Consider the following 16,145-nt stretch of genomic DNA (forward strand, 5'->3'; position numbering starts at 1 on the left):
AGGTGGGGAATGAACTTGAAATATATGTAGATAGTAGGGGAATGAACACATATCCCATATAAACAGGTGTATATTATATTCCTTGTGCTTGATAGGTGGTGAATGAACATGAGGTATATGTAGATTACAGGGGAGTGAACACATATCCCATATAAACAGGTGTATATTATATTCCATGAGCTTTATAGGTGGGGAGTGAACATGGAATATATGTAGATAATAGGGGAATGAACACATATCCCATATAAACAGGTGTATATTATATTCCTTGTGCTTGATAGGTGGGGAATGAACTTGAAATATATGTAGATAATAGGGGAATGAACACATATCCAATATAAACAGGTGTATATTATATTCCCTGAGCTTGATAGGTGGGGAGTGAACATGGGATATATGTAGATAATAGGGGAATGAACACATATCCCATATAAACAGGTGTATATTATATTCCTTGTGCTTGATAGGTGGGGAATGAACTTGAAATATATGTAGATAGTAGGGTAATGAACACATATCCCATATAAACAGGTGTATATTATATTCCTTGTGCTTAATAGGTGGTGAATGAACATGAGGTATATGTAGATTACAGGGGAGTGAACACATATCCCATATAAACAGGTGTATATTATATTCCATGAGCTTTATAGGTGGGGAGTGAACATGGAATATATGTAGATAATAGGGGAATGAACACATATCCCATATAAACAGGTGTATATTATATTCCTTGTGCTTGATAGGTGGGGAATGAACTTGAAATATATGTAGATAATAGGGGAATGAACACATCTCCAATATAAACAGGTGTATATTATATTCCATGAGCTTGATAGGTGGGGAGTGAACATGGGATATATGTAGATAATAGGGGAATGAACACATATCCCATATAAACAGGTGTATATTATATTCCCTGTGCTTAATAGGTGGTGAATGAACATGAGTTATATGTAGATTACAGGGGAGTGAACACATATCCCATATAAACAGGTGTATATTATATTCCCTGAGCTTGATAGGTGGGGAGTGAACATGGGATATATGTAGATAATAGGGGAATGAACACATATCCCATATAAACAGGTGTATATTATATTCCTTGTGCTTGATAGGTGGGGAATGAACTTGAAATATATGTAGATAATAGGGGAATGAACATATATCCCATATAAACAGGTGTATATTATATTCTCTGAGCTTGATAGGTGGGGCGTGAACATGGGATATATGTAGATAATAGGGGAATGAACACATATCCCATATAAACAGGTGTATATTATATTCCTTGTGCTTGATAGGTGGGGAATGAACTTGAAATATATGTAGATAGTAGGGGAATGAACACATATCCCATATAAACAGGTGTATATTATATTCCTTGTGCTTGATAGGTGGTGAATGAACATGAGGTATATGTAGATTACAGGGGAGTGAACACATATCCCATATAAACAGGTGTATATTATATTCCATGAGCTTTATAGGTGGGGAGTGAACATGGAATATATGTAGATAATAGGGGAATGAACACATATCCCATATAAACAGGTGTATATTATATTCCTTGTGCTTGATAGGTGGGGAATGAACTTGAAATATATGTAGATAATAGGGGAATGAACACATATCCAATATAAACAGGTGTATATTATATTCCCTGAGCTTGATAGGTGGGGAGTGAACATGGGATATATGTAGATAATAGGGGAATGAACACATATCCCATATAGACAGGTGTATATTATATTCCTTGTGCTTGATAGGTGGGGAATGAACTTGAAATATATGTAGATAGTAGGGGAATGAACACATGTCCCATATAAACAGTTGTTTATTATATTGCCTGTGCTTGATAGGTGGGGAATGAACTTGAAATATATGTAGATAATAGGGGAATGAACACATATCCAATATAAACAGGTGTATATTATATTCCCCGAGCTTGATAGGTGGGGAGTGAACATGGGATATATGTAGATAATAGGGGAATGAACACATATCCCATATAGACAGGTGTATATTATATTCCTTGTGCTTGATAGGTGGGGAATGAACTTGAAATATATGTAGATAGTAGGGGAATGAACACATGTCCAATATAAACAGGTGTATATTATATTCCCTGAGCTTGATAGTTGGGGCGTGAACATGGGATATATGTAGATAATAGGGGAATGAACACATATCCCATATAGACACGTGTATATTATATTCCCTGTGCTTGATAGGTGGGGAATGAACTTGAAATATATGTAGATAATAGGGGAATGAACATATATCCAATATAAACAGGTGTATATTATATTCCCTGAGCTTGATAGGTGGGGAGTGAACATGGGATATATGTAGATAATAGGGGAATGAACACATATCCCATATAAACAGGTGTATATTATATTCCTTGTGCTTGATAGGTGGGGAATGAACTTGAAATATATGTAGATAGTAGGGGAATGAACACATATCCCATATAAACAGGTGTATATTATATTCCCTGAGCTTGATAGCTGGGGAGTGAACATGGGATATATGTAGATAATAGGGGAATGAACACATATCCGATATAAACAGGTGTATATTATATTCCTTGTGCTTGATAGGTGGGGAATGAACTTGAAATATATGTAGATAATAGGGGAATGAACATATATCCCATATAAACAGGTGTATATTATATTCCCTGAGCTTGATAGGTGGGGAGTGAACATGGGATATATGTAGATAATAGGGGAATGAACACATATCCCATATAAACAGGTGTATATTATATTCCTTGAGCTTGATAGGTGGGGAATGAACTTGAAATATATGTAGATAGTAGGGGAGTGAACACATATCCCATATAAACAGGTGTATATTATATTCCTTGTACTTAATAGGTGGTGAATGAACATGAGGTATATGTAGATTACAGGGGAGTGAACACATATCCCATATAAACAGGTGTATATTATATTCCATGAGCTTTATAGGTGGGGAGTGAACATGGAATATATGTAGATAATAGGGGAATGAACACATATCCCATATAAACAGGTGTATATTATATTCCTTGTGCTTGATAGGTGGGGAATGAACTAGAAATATATGTAGATAGTAGGGGAATGAACACATATCCCATATAAACAGGTGTATATTATATTCCCTGAGCTTGATAGCTGGGGAGTGAACATGGGATATATGTAGATAATAGGGGAATGAACACATATCCGATATAAACAGGTGTATATTATATTCCTTGTGCTTGATAGGTGGGGAATGAACTTGAAATATATGTAGATAATAGGGGAATGAACATATATCCCATATAAACAGGTGTATATTATATTCCCTGAGCTTGATAGGTGGGGAGTGAACATGGGATATATGTAGATAATAGGGGAATGAACACATATCCCATATAAACAGGTGTATATTATATTCCTTGAGCTTGATAGGTGGGGAATGAACTTGAAATATATGTAGATAGTAGGGGAGTGAACACATATCCCATATAAACAGGTGTATATTATATTCCTTGTACTTAATAGGTGGTGAATGAACATGAGGTATATGTAGATTACAGGGGAGTGAACACATATCCCATATAAACAGGTGTATATTATATTCCATGAGCTTTATAGGTGGGGAGTGAACATGGAATATATGTAGATAATAGGGGAATGAACACATATCCCATATAAACAGGTGTATATTATATTCCTTGTGCTTGATAGGTGGGGAATGAACTAGAAATATATGTAGATAGTAGGGGAATGAACACATATCCCATATAAACAGGTGTATATTATATTCCCTGAGCTTGATAGGTGGGGAGTGAACATGGGATATATGTAGATAATAGGGGAATGAACACATATCCGATATAAACAGGTGTATATTATATTCCTTGTGCTTGATAGGTGGGGAATGAACTTGAAATATATGTAGATAATAGGGGAATGAACATATATCCCATATAAACAGGTGTATATTATATTCCCTGAGCTTGATAGGTGGGGAGTGAACATGGGATATATGTAGATAATAGGGGAATGAACACATATCCCATATAAACAGGTGTATATTATATTCCTTGAGCTTGATAGGTGGGGAATGAACTTGAAATATATGTAGATAGTAGGGGAATGAACACATATCCCATATAAACAGGTGTATATTATATTCCTTGTGCTTAATAGGTGGTGAATGAACATGAGGTATATGTAGATTACAGGGGAGTGAACACATATCCCATATAAACAGGTGTATATTATATTCCATGAGCTTTATAGGTGGGGAGTGAACATGGAATATATGTAGATAATAGGGGAATGAACACATATCCCATATAAACAGGTGTATATTATATTCCTTGTGCTTGATAGGTGGGGAATGAACTTGAAATATATGTAGATAATAGGGGAATGAACACATATCCAATATAAACAGGTGTATATTATATTCCATGAGCTTGATAGGTGGGGAGTGAACATGGGATATATGTAGATAATAGGGGAATGAACACATATCCCATATAAACGTGTATATTATATTCTCTGTGCTTAATAGGTGGTGAATGAACATGAGGTATATGTAGATTACAGGGGAGTGAACACATATCCCATATAAACAGGTGTATATTATATTCCCTGAGCTTGATAGGTGGGGAGTGAACATGGGATATATGTAGATAATAGGGGAATGAACACATATCCCATATAGACAGGTGTATATTATATTCCTTGTGTCCTTGTGCTTGATAGGTGGGGAATGAACTTGAAATATATGTAGATAGTAGGGGAATGAACACATGTCCAATATAAACAGGTGTATATTATATTCCCTGAGCTTGATAGTTGGGGCGTGAACATGGGATATATGTAGATAATAGGGGAATGAACACATATCCCATATAGACACGTGTATATTATATTCCCTGTGCTTGATAGGTGGGGAATGAACTTGAAATATATGTAGATAATAGGGGAATGAACATATATCCAATATAAACAGGTGTATATTATATTCCCTGAGCTTGATAGGTGGGGAGTGAACATGGAATATATGTAGATAATAGGGGAATGAACACATGTCCCATATAAACAGTTGTATATTATCTTCCCTGTGCTTGATAGGTGGGGAATGAACTTGAAATACATGTAGATAATAGGGGAATGAACACATATCCAATATAAACATTTGTATATTATATTCCCTGAGCTTGATAGGTGGGGAGTGAACATGGGATATATGTAGATAATAGGGGAATGAACACATATCCCATATAAACAGGTGTATATTATATTCCCTGAGCTTGATAGCTGGGGAGTGAACATGGGATATATGTAGATAATAGGGGAATGAACACATATCCGATATAAACAGGTGTATATTATATTCCTTGTGCTTGATAGGTGGGGAATGAACTTGAAATATATGTAGATAATAGGGGAATGAACATATATCCCATATAAACAGGTGTATATTATATTCCCTGAGCTTGATAGGTGGGGAGTGAACATGGGATATATGTAGATAATACGGGAATGAACACATATCCCATATAAACAGGTGTATATTATATTCCTTGAGCTTGATAGGTGGGGAATGAACTTGAAATATATGTAGATAGTAGGGGAGTGAACACATATCCCATATAAACAGGTGTATATTATATTCCTTGTACTTAATAGGTGGTGAATGAACATGAGGTATATGTAGATTACAGGGGAGTGAACACATATCCCATATAAACAGGTGTATATTATATTCCATGAGCTTTATAGGTGGGGAGTGAACATGGAATATATGTAGATAATAGGGGAATGAACACATATCCCATATAAACAGGTGTATATTATATTCCTTGTGCTTGATAGGTGGGGAATGAACTAGAAATATATGTAGATAGTAGGGGAATGAACACATATCCCATATAAACAGGTGTATATTATATTCCCTGAGCTTGATAGGTGGGGAGTGAACATGGGATATATGTAGATAATAGGGGAATGAACACATATCCGATATAAACAGGTGTATATTATATTCCTTGTGCTTGATAGGTGGGGAATGAACTTGAAATATATGTAGATAATAGGGGAATGAACATATATCCCATATAAACAGGTGTATATTATATTCCCTGAGCTTGATAGGTGGGGAGTGAACATGGGATATATGTAGATAATAGGGGAATGAACACATATCCCATATAAACAGGTGTATATTATATTCCTTGAGCTTGATAGTTGGGGAATGAACTTGAAATATATGTAGATAGTAGGGGAATGAACACATATCCCATATAAACAGGTGTATATTATATTCCTTGTGCTTAATAGGTGGTGAATGAACATGAGGTATATGTAGATTACAGGGGAGTGAACACATATCCCATATAAACAGGTGTATATTATATTCCATGAGCTTTATAGGTGGGGAGTGAACATGGAATATATGTAGATAATAGGGGAATGAACACATATCCCATATAAACAGGTGTATATTATATTCCTTGTGCTTGATAGGTGGGGAATGAACTTGAAATATATGTAGATAATAGTGGAATGAACACATATCCAATATAAACAGGTGTATATTATATTCCATGAGCTTGATAGGTGGGGAGTGAACATGGGATATATGTAGATAATAGGGGAATGAGCACATATCCCATATAAACGTGTATATTATATTCTCTGTGCTTAATAGGTGGTGAATGAACATGAGGTATATGTAGATTACAGGGGAGTGAACACATATCCCATATAAACAGGTGTATATTATATTCCCTGAGCTTGATAGGTGGGGAGTGAACATGGGATATATGTAGATAATAGGGGAATGAACACATAACCCATATAGATAGGTGTATATTATATTCCTTGTGCTTGATAGGTGGGGAATGAACTTGAAATATATGTAGATAGTAGGGGAATGAACACATGTCCCATATAAACAGTTGTTTATTATATTCCCTGTGCTTGATAGGTGGGGAATGAACTTGAAATATATGTAGATAATAGGGGAATGAACACATATCCAATATAAACAGGTGTATATTATATTCCCTGAGCTTGATAGGTGGGGAGTGAACATGGGATATATGTAGATAATAGGGGAATGAACACATATCCCATATAGACAGGTGTATATTATATTCCTTGTACTTGATAGGTGGGGAATGAACTTGAAATATATGTAGATAGTAGGGGAATGAACACATGTCCCATATAAACAGTTGTATATTATCTTCCCTGTGCTTGATAGGTGGGGAATAAACTTGAAATATATGTAGATAATAGGGGAATGAACACATATCCAATATAAACAGGTGTATATTATATTCCCTGAGCTTGATAGGTGGGGAGTGAACATGCGATATATGTAGATAACAGGGGAATGAACACATATCCCATATAAACAGGTGTATATTATATTCCCTGTGCTTGATAGGTGGGGAATGAACTTGAAATATATGTAGATAATAGGGGAATGAACACATATCCAATATAAACAGGTGTATATTATATTCCTTGTGCTTGATAGGTGGGGAATGATCTTGAAATATATGTAGATAGTAGGGCGATGAACACATATCTCATATAAACAGGTGTATATTATATTCCTTGTGCTTAATAGGTGGTGAATGAACATGAGGTATATGTAGATTACAGGGGAGTGAACACATATCCCATATAAGCAGGTGTATATTATATTCCCTGAGCTTGATAGTTGGGGAGTGAACATGGGATATATGTAGATAATAGGGGAATGAACATATTTCCAATATAAACAGGTGTATATTATATTCCCTGAGCTTGATAGGTGGTGAATGAACATGAGGTATATGTAGATTACAGGGGAGTGAACACATTTCCAATATAAACAGGTGTATATTATATTCCCTGAGCTTGATAGGTGGGGAGCGAACATGGGATATATGTAGATAGTAGGGGAATGAACACATATCCCATATAAACAGGTGTATATTATATTCCTTGTGCTTGATAGGTGGGGAATGAACTTGAAATATATGTAGATAGTAGGGGAATGAACACATGTCCCATATAAACAGTTGTTTATTATATTCCCTGTGCTTGATAGGTGGGGAATGAATTTGAAATATATGTAGATAATAGGGGAATGAACACATATCCAATATAAACAGGTGTATATTATATTCCCTGAGCTTGATAGGTGGGGAGTGAACATGGGATATATGTAGATAATATTGGAATTAACACATATCCCATATAGACATGTGTATATTATATTCCTTGTACTTGATAGGTGGGGAATGAACTTGAAATATATGTAGATAGTAGGGGAATGAACACATGTCCCATATAAACAGTTGTATATTATCTTCCCTGTGCTTGATAGGTGGGGAATGAACTTGAAATATATGTAGATAATAGGGGAATGAACACATATCCAATATAAACAGGTGTATATTATATTCCCTGAGCTTGATAGGTGGGGAGTGAACATGGGATATATGTAGATAATAGGGGAATGAACACATATCCGATATAAACAGGTGTATATTATATTCCTTGTGCTTGATAGGTGGGGAATGAACTTGAAATATATGTAGATAGTAGGGGAATGAACACATATCCCATATAAACAGGTGTATATTATATTCCCTGTGCTTGATAGGTGGGGAATGAACTTGAAATATATGTAGATAATAGGGGAATGAACACATATCCAATATAAACTGGTGTATATTATATTCCTTGTGCTTGATAGGTGGGGAATGATCTTGAAATATATGTAGATAGTAGGGCGATGAACACATATCTCATATAAACAGGTGTATATTATATTCCTCGTGCTTAATAGGTGGTGAATGAACATGAGGTTTATGTAGATTACAGGGGAGTGAACACATATCCCATATAAGCAGGTGTATATTATATTCCCTGAGCTTGATAGTTGGGGAGTGAACATGGGATATATGTAGATAATAGGGGAATGAACATATTTCCAATATAAACAGGTGTATATTATATTCCCTGAGCTTGATAGGTGGTGATTGAACATGAGGTATATGTAGATTATAGGGGAGTGAACACATTTCCAATATAAACAGGTGTATATTATATTCCCTGAGCTTGATAGGTGGGGAGCGAACATGGGATATATGTAGATAGTAGGGGAATGAACACATATCCCATATAAACAAGTGTATATTATATTCCTTGTGCTTGATAGGTGGGTAATGAACATGAAATATATGTAGATAATAGGGGAATGAACACATATCATATATAAACAGGTGTATATTATATTCCTTGTGCTTGATAGGTGGGGAATGAACTTGAAATATATGTAGATAGTAGGGGAATGAACACATATCCCATATAAACAGGTGTATATTATATTCCCTGTGCTTGATAGGTGGGGAATGAACTTGAAATATATGTAGATAGTGTTAGAACCCTCCTGTTAGTTTTTGCTATCTTATGTTTTGCGGTCTCGTGACCAGCTGCCTATATATTCCAGCTCCGCCCTTCTGGCTTTGCTGGACTTCAGTGTTTTTTGCCTGTCTCTCTAGCCAAGTGCTTCGGTGCCTATCTCTGTCTATTTCGCTTGGTCCTCTGGGACCTCTAGTACTTTTTGTCAGTTTGTCTTTTTGCTCTGCAACAACTACTGTTAGGAGGTGTCCCATTTTTTGTTCCAGTCCTTAGTTCTTTTAGGGACCCCTCCCTTTATTCTATATGTCTTCGTTCAGACTAGCCGAGGACGAAGGCGGGTCCGTTCACAAGGAACAGGCTGCCTGCTACATCGTAGGGATTCAGCTTAGTCTTACTGTAGGGACAGCTTTCCCCTTTCTTTCCTTAGTTTATGTTGCAGATCATAACAGTAAGTCCATCCCAAAAAAAAGCTAAAAGGAAAGAAATTCCGGGATCAGTATGGTTTCCGTCCAGGAGTTGGCTCAACGCCTGCAGCGATTGTCTCTGGAGACGGTCGAGCTTCAGCAACACGTGGGTAGCTGTCCTGGAGCACATTTTGTCGAACCCAAGGTAGATGATATTTTTTATGGTAAACAGCAAGATTTTTTTTTCTTTAAAAATGCTTGTTTGTTATATTTTCGTTTGAGACCGAGGTCCTCTGGGATTGAATCACAGCGCATTGGTTTTATTATGTCACTTTTGCGCAAAGAACCACAGGGGTGGGCCTTTTCTCTCCAACCTAATGATCCGTGTTTAAGTTCTGTTGAAGAATTTTTTTCTGCTATTGGGCTATTATATGACGATCCTGATCAAATCTCATCTGCTGAATCAGAACTTAGACGTTTGAATCAGGGGTCAGATGATGTTGAAATTTATTGCACACACTTCAGGAGATGGGCTTCAGAAGTTAAGTGGAATGATTCGGCGCTGAAAAGTTTATTTTTTGCTGGTCTGAGTGAAAGGGTTAAGGATTTGCTAATTGCATTCCCTGTACCTGAGACTCTGCAGGAAGCTATGCAGTTAGCTGTTCGTGTGGACAGGAGAATAAGGTCCAGGGTCAATGATGTAAAAACTCCTGTAACTTCAGGTCCTAGTTTCCAGAAAATCTGCTCTGACAGCGGAGCACCAATGGAGGTTGGGGCGATGTCACTCCGCTCTCAAGAAAGAGATCGGAGATTCGCTGAAGGTTTGTGTCTTTATTGTGGTAAAGCTGATAATTTGATTAAGTATTGTGAGCGTCGTTTAAGTAAAGAAAGAAAAAAAAAAGGTCAGTTGCGCCCGTATAGCTTGTTTATGCTCTGCAGCAGTGTTCCTTTCTGGGTGTACTACTCTGCAGGGATATTTGATTGAATTTCAGGTATTTGTGGATTGTGGTTCAACACTTAATGTGATTGATAAAGGGTTTTTGGAAAAACTTAAATTGAAATCCAAACCTTTGTCATCTCCTATTTCTGTGGTTGCAATTGATAACACTCCTTTGAAATGTATTACTCACAAGACTGCTGCATTTCCTTTCACTATCAATGGTGTTCACCAAGACATTTTGGACTTGGTTGTTTTGGATAATTTGCCCTCTCCAGTTGTTCTAGGATTGCCTTGGTTAAAACTGCACAATCCTTTGTTGGACTGGTCTACTAATGTGATTAAGTCTTGGAGTCCGAAGTGCTATGATAAATGTTGTAATGGTCGCATTGCGGCTGTGGAAAAGGGGAATTACCTGTACCTATTCAAGATTTTTGGAGGGTTTTTTCGGAGGAGGAGTCGCAAGTTTTACCTCCTCATAGGGATTATGATTGCACCATTGAGTTTGTTCCGGGTGCTACTCTTCCCAAAAGTCGCTTGTTTAATCTGACTATCCCTGAAAGAAAGGCCTTGGAGGAGTACATAGAGACTAGCCTGGCTGCTGGTCACATTAGACCTTCTAAGTTACCTGTGGCAGTCGGATTCTTCTTTGTTAAAAAAAAAGGACGGCGGTTTACGTCCATGTCTGGATTTTCGTGAAATTAATAAGATTACCGTACGCAATTCCTACCCATTGCCGTTAATTCTTGACTTGTTTAACCAGTCAGTGGGAGCCAAGTGGTTCTCTAAAATTGATCTCCGAGGGACATACAATTTGTTACGTGTGAAGGAGGGTGATGAATGGAAAACTGCTTTTAACACTCCTGTAGGTCATTTTGAGAATCTGGTGATGCCCTTCGGTCTTACCAATGCACCTGCATTTTTTCAGAACCTTATTAATGACATCCTGAGACCTTTGATTGGTAAGAATGTGGTTGTGTATTTGGATGACATTTTGATTAATTCACCAGATTTAGAGTCCCATTGGCAGAGTGTATGTGAAGTTTTGCAGTTATTGAGTGATAATTCACCCTTTGCTAAGCTGGAGAAATGTGAGTTCGCTGTGCAGAAAATTAGTTTCTCCAGCGAGGGCTTTGAGATGGACCCTGTGAAGGTTCAGGCTGTGCAGGAATGGCCTAGGCCTATTGGTTTGAAATCTATACAGAGGTTTTTGGGTTTTGCCAATTATTACAGGAAATTCATTAAGAGTTTTTCTGTAATTGTTAACCGCTTCGCGACCGCCCACTGTATATAAACGTCGGCGCTGCCTGGGCTCTGTGCAGTACCAACGTTTAAAAACGGTGGGTGGTCCCGCAGCGCTCAGGACCCCCAGGGTCCTGCAAGCGCTGCGGGTGCGGTACAGAGTGATAGCTCTGACAGTGAACATCATTGGGACCTGATTGGATCAGGTCCCAATGATGTTAACCCTTTGCTATCTTCTATATGCCGTGATCTATAGTGATCGCGGCATATAGAAGATAGACAGAGGAGAGGGGGTCGTCTACTTACCTCTCCGACGACCCCTGATACCTTCCATGACCTGTCGTGGTTATGGCAGCTGGAGGTCACATGACCGCCTCCAGATCTGCCATATATGGTGTCCTGCTAGGCTCAGCCTATAGCTGAAGCCTGGCAGGACACACTGACTGTGAAACTGTCAGCAGTGGTCTCATACAATGTAATATATGTCTATTACTTTGTATGAGATCAGTGATCAGAAAAATAAAAATTAATGTCCCATTCAGGGACTAAGTAAAAATGTAAAAAAAAGTCAAAAAAATGTTTTCAAACTGTTAAAAAAAGATCACAAAATAAATAAAAATAAATAAATAAAATATTAAACCGATAAATCCTTATATTTATGCAAAAACAAAAAAAGTACACATATTTGGTATCGCCGCGTCCGAAACAACCCGAGCTATAAAACTGTCACACTAATTAACTCCTCCTGTGCACACCTTAATAAAAATAAATAAAAAACGGAGCAAAAAACTATGCTTTTTCATCATAATCGCCAAACAAAAAGTGGAAAAAAAATGCGATCAAAAAGCAAAATGGAAATAAAAATTGTACCGCTGAAAACGTCATCTTGTTCCGAAAAAAACAAGCCGCCATACAGCTCCATCAGCCGAAAAATAAAAAAGTTATAGGTCTCAGAATAAAGCAATGCAAAAAAAATATTTTTTTCTATAAAATTGTTTTATTGTGTAAAAGCGCCAAAACATAAAAAAAATATACAGTAAGTGTAGTATCGCTGTAAATGTACTGACCCGAAGAATAATGCTGCCTTATCACTTTTACCACATGCAGAGCGGCATAAAAAAAACCTTCAAAAAACAATTCCTGAATTGTTGGTTTTTGTTAATTTTACCTCCCAAAAAACGGAATAGAAAGCGGTCAAAATATGTCACGTACCCAAAAATGGTACCAATAAAAATGTCAACTCGTCCCGCAAAAAACAAGCTGTCACATGACTCTGTCGGCCGAAATATGGAAAAATTATAGCTCTCAAAATATGGCGATGCAAAAACTAGATTTTGCAAAAAAAAGCGTCTTTTAGTGTGTGACAGCTGTCAGTCATAAAAACCCGATATAAATCTGGTATCTCTGTAATCGCACCGACCCGAAGAATAAAGTAATCTCATCACCTATACCGCACGAGGAACGGCGTAAAAAATAAATAAAACCAATTCTTCACCTGCTACTGATTTGTTTATTATGTCTCCCAATGTGCTCAACACACATCTAGATAAGTTCCCTAAGGGGTCTAGTTTACAAAATGGTGTCACTTGTGGGGGATCTCCACTGTTTAGGCACATTAGGGGCTCCCCAAATGCGACATGGCGTCCGCTAATTATTCAAACAAATTTTACATTCAAAAAGTCAAATGGCGTTCCTTCCCTTCCAAACCCTGCAGTGTACCCAAACAGTGGTTTGCCTCCACATATGGGGTATCGGCGTGTTCAGGAGAAATTGCACAGCAAATTTCATTGTGCAATTTCTCCTGTTACCCTTATGATAATGCAAAATTAGGGGATGAAAAACATTTTTTTGTGGGAAAATGTGAAAATTTTATTTTTACGGCTCAATATTATAAACTTCTGTGAAGCACCTGGGGGTGCAAGGTGCTCACCACACATCTAGATAAGTTCCCTAAGGGGTCTAATTTCTAAAATGGTGTCACTTGTGGGGGGTTTCCACTGTTTAGGCACATCAGGAGCTCTCCAAACGCAACATGGCATCTGCTAGTTATTCAAACAAATTTTACATTCAAAAAGTCTAATGGCGCTCCTTCCCTTCAGAACCCTACAGTGCGCCCAAACAGTGGTTTTCCCTCGCATATGGGGTATCAGCGCGCTCATGAGAAATTGCACAAAAAATTTGGGGTCCATTTTTTCCTGTTACCCCTATAAAAATTAAAAAAATTGGGTCTAAAGTAACATTTTTGTGAAAAAAGTTTAATGTTAATTTTTTTCTTCCACATTCCAAAAATTCCTGTGAAACACCTGAAGGGTTAATAAAGTTCTTGAATGTGGTTTTGAGCACCTTGAGGGGTGCAGTTTTTAGAATAGTGTCACTTTTGGGTATTTTCTGTCATAAAGATCCCTCAAAGTGACTTCAAATATGATGTGATCCCTAAAAAAATGTTTTTGTAAATTTTATTGGAAAAATGAGAAATCGCTGGTTAACTTTTAACCCTTATAGCTTCCTAACAAGAAAAAAAATGTTGGTTCCAAAATTGTGCTGATGTAAAGTAGACATGTGGGAAATGTTATTTATTAACTATTTTGTGTGACATATCTCTCTGATTTAATGGCATGAAAATTCAAAGTTTGAAAATTGCAAAATGTTCAAAATTTTCGCCAAATTTCCGATTTTTTCACAAATAAATTCAAGTGATATCGAAGAAATTTTACCACTATCATGAAGTACAATATGTCACGAAAAAACAATCTCAGAATCAGGGGAATCCGTTGAAGCGTTCCAGAGTAATTACTTCATAAAGTGACAGTGGCCAGAATTGAAAAAATTGGCCCGGTCACGAAGGCAAAAACAGCCTCTGGCGCGAAGTGGTTAAACCTCTAACCGATCTCACCAGGAAAGGTGCAAATACGGCCCAGTGGACTACTGAGGCCATTGAAGCGTTTGAGTTTCTCAAAGAGAGGTTCAGTTCTGCCCCTATCCTTATGCAGCCTGATGAGACCAAGCCTTTTTTGGTCGAGGTCGATGCTTCATCAGTGGGGGTCGGAGCAGTTTTGTCTCAAGAGAACGAGGGTGGAGTACATCCTTGTGCCTTCTTTTCGAAAATTTTTTCGGAAACCGAACTGAATTATGATGTTGGAAATCGGGAGTTGCTGGCTATTTAAACTTGCTTTTGAACACTGGCGTCATTTTTTGGAAGGCGCTAGATTTCCTATTCAGGTTTTCACAAATCATAAGAATTTGATCTATCTGGATGCTGCCAAGCGCTTGAATGCCCGTCAAGCTAGGTGGGCACTTTTTTTTTCTTGGTTTCATTTTTCTGTTACCTATATCCCTGGTACTAAGAATGTTAAAGCCGATGCTTTATCTCGCAGCTTCTCTCCTACGGTTGGTGCCGAGGAGGAGGAGAGCATTTTGCAGAAAGGAGTTGTGGTGGCGGCATTGGACTCTGATTTGGAGAATGGGATTCTGAATGCTCAAGATGATGCTCCATCTAACACTCCCCATGGGAGGTTGTTCGTGCCTAGAGCCTTTAGGAGAGATTTGTTTGTGGAGTGTCACGAGTCTCGGTTGGCAGGTCATCCAGGAGTTTCGGAGACTAAGGGACTTATCAGTCGCAGTTTTTGGTGGCCTGGATGGCAGAAGGAAGTCATCAAGTGGGTGCGTCAGTGTACTGTGTGTGCTAGGTCAAAGGCTTCACGCACACCTGCTGCGGGGTTGCATTGCCCTCTGGAGGTTCCTAGTGCGCCTTGGACGCATCTCTCTGGATTTTATTACTGATCTTCCTGTGTCTGAGGGTTTTACTGTCATCTGGGTGGTCGTAGACCGTTTTAGTAAGATGTGTCATTTGGTTCCATTCATTAAGTTGCCCTGCGCCAAGACACTCGCTAAGGCGTTTGTTAAGGAGATTGTCAAGCTCCATGGCGTTCCCACGGATACTGTTTCTGATAGAGGACCTCAGTTTGTGGCTCGCTTTTGGCGTGCTTTTTGTGACAGGTTGGGAGTTCATTTGTCATTTTCGTCTGGTTATCATCCTGAGTCTAATGGACAGACTGAAAGAAAGAACCAGGATGTTGAACAGTTTTTGCGTTGTTTTGTGGCAGACAATCAAGAGGTGTGGTCTGAGTTTCTGCCTCTCTCAGAATT

The sequence above is a fragment of the Phyllobates terribilis genome, unplaced genomic scaffold (genome assembly GCF_046119375.1).
Source record: "Phyllobates terribilis strain yellow unplaced genomic scaffold, ASM4611937v1 Scaffold_1__5_contigs__length_1240528914, whole genome shotgun sequence".
Lineage (NCBI taxonomy): Eukaryota > Metazoa > Chordata > Amphibia > Anura > Dendrobatidae > Phyllobates > Phyllobates terribilis.